This window comes from Loxodonta africana, unplaced genomic scaffold, assembly GCF_030014295.1.
Source record: "Loxodonta africana isolate mLoxAfr1 unplaced genomic scaffold, mLoxAfr1.hap2 scaffold_51, whole genome shotgun sequence".
Taxonomy (NCBI): domain Eukaryota; kingdom Metazoa; phylum Chordata; class Mammalia; order Proboscidea; family Elephantidae; genus Loxodonta; species Loxodonta africana.
In genome coordinates this window covers 884,534-887,003 of record NW_026975229.1, presented here as the reverse complement: position 1 = coordinate 887,003, position 2,470 = coordinate 884,534, and positions in this window count along the sequence as shown.

The following is a 2,470-nucleotide window of genomic DNA, read 5'->3' as shown; positions in this document are numbered from 1 at the left end:
ACCTAGAGGTACCTCGGAAGGAAGGCCTGGTGACTGTACCCAGAGGGACCTCAGAAATAAGCCCGGGTGCTGTACCCAGAGGTACCTCAGAAGGAAGGCCGTTGACTGTACCCAGAGGGACCTCGGAAGAAAGGCCTGCTGACTGTACCCAGAGGGAACTGAGAAAGAAGGCAGAGTGACTGTACCCAGAGGGACCTCAGAAGGAAGACCTTTGACTGTACCCAGAGGTACCCCTGAAGGAACGCCTGGTGATTGTACCCATAGGTACCTCAGAAGGAACGACTGGAGACTGTAACCAGAGGTACCTCGTAAGAACGGCCTGGTGAGTGTACCCAGAGGTACCTCGGAAACTAGTCCTGATGACTGTACCCACAGGTACTTCGGAAGGAAGGCCTGGAGACTGTACCCAGACGTACCTTGGAAGAAAGGCCTGGTGACTGTAGTCAGAGGTACCTCGGAAGGAAGGCCTGGTGACTGTACCCAGGGGTACCTCGGAAGGAAGGCCTGGCGACTGTACACAGAAGCACCTCGGAAGAAAGGCCTGGTGACTGTACCCAGTGGTACCTCGGAAGGAAGGCCTAGTGACTGTACCCAGAGCTAACTCAGAAGGAGCGCCTGGTGATTGTACCCAGAGGTACTTCGGAAGGAAAGCCTGGTGGCTTAACTCAGAAGTGCCTCGGAAGGAAGGCCTGGTGACCGTACCCAGAGGTACCTCGAAAGAAATGCTTGGTGACGGTACTTAGAAGTACCTGGGAAGGAAGGCCTGGTGACAGTACTCGGAGGTACCGCAGAAGGAAGGCCTGGTGACTGTACCCAGGGGTATCTCAGAAGGAAGGCCTGGTGACTGTACCCAGAGGTACCTGAGAAGGAATGCCTGGTGACTGTACTCAGAGGTACCGCGGAAAAAAGGCCTGGTGAGTGTACCCAGAGGTACCTCGGAAGGATGGCCTGGTGACTATACCCAGAGGTACCTCCGAAGGAAGGATTGGTGACTGTACCCAGAGGTATCTCGGAGGGAGGGCATAGTGACTTTACCCAGAGGTACCTCGGAGGGAAGGTCCAGAGACTGTACCCAAAGGTACCTCGGAAGGAAGGCCCGGTGACTGTACCCAGAGGTATCTCAGAAGCAAGACCTGGTGACTGTACCCAGAGGTACCTCAGAAGGAATGCCTGGTGACTGTATTCAGAGGTACCGCGAAAAAAAGGCCTGGTGAGTGTACCCAGAGGTACCTCGGAAGGAAGGCCTGGTGACTCTACCCAGAGGTACCTTGGAAGGAAGGCCTGGTGACTACCCAGACGTACCTCCGAAGAAAGGCCTGGTGACTGTACTCAGAGATACCCCAGAAGAAAAACCTCGTGACTGTACCCAGTGGTACCTCAGAAGGAAGGCATGATGACTGTACTCAGAGGTACCTCGGAAGGAAGGCCTGGTCACTGTACCCAGAGCTAACTCTGAAGGAATGCCTGGTGACTGTACCCAGAGTTACTTCGTGAGAAAGGCCTGGTGACTGTACCCAGAGGTACCTCAGAAGAAAGGCCTAGAGACTGTTCCCAGAGGGACCTCAGAAAGAAGGCCGTGTGACTGTACCCAGAGATACCTCTGAAGGAAGGCCTGTTGACTCTACCCGTACGTACTCAGAAGGAAAGCCTGGTGGCTTAACTCAGAAGTGCCTCGGAAGGAAGGCCTGGTGACCGTACCCAGAGCTACCTCGAAAGAAATGCTTGGTGACGGTACTTAGAAGTACCTGGGAAGGAAGGCCTGGTGACAGTACTCGGAGGTACCGCAGAAGGAAGGCCTGGTGACTGTACCCAGGGGTATCTCAGAAGGAAGGCCTGGTGACGGTACCCAGAGGTAACTCGTAAGGAAGGCCTGGTGACTGTACCCAGAGGTACCTGAGAAGGAATGCCTGGTGACTGTACTCAGAGGTACCGCGGAAAAAAGGCCTGGTGAGTGTACCCAGAGGTACCTCGGAAGGATGGCCTGGTGACTATACCCAGAGGTACCCCCGAAGGAAAGACTGGTGACTGTACCCAGAGGTATCTCGGAGGGAGGGCATAGTGACTTTACCCAGAGGTACCTCGGAAGGAAGGTCCAGAGACTGTACCCAAAGGTACCTCGGAAGAAAGGCCCCGTGACTGTACACAGAGACACCACGGAAGGAAGGCCTGGTGACTGTACCCAGAGGTACCTTGGAAGGAAGGCCTGGTGACTACCCAGACGTACCTCCGAAGAAAGGCCTGGTGACTGTACTCAGAGGTACCCCAGAAGAAAAACCTCGTGACTGTACCCAGTGGTACCTCAGAAGGAAGGCATGATGACTGTACCCAGAGGTACCTCGGAAGGAAGGCCTGGTCACTGTACCCAGAGCTAACTCTGAAGGAATGCCTGGTGACTGTACCCAGAGGTACCTCGTGAGAAAGGCCTGGTGACTGTACCCAGAGGTACCTCAGAAGAAAGGCCTAGAGACTA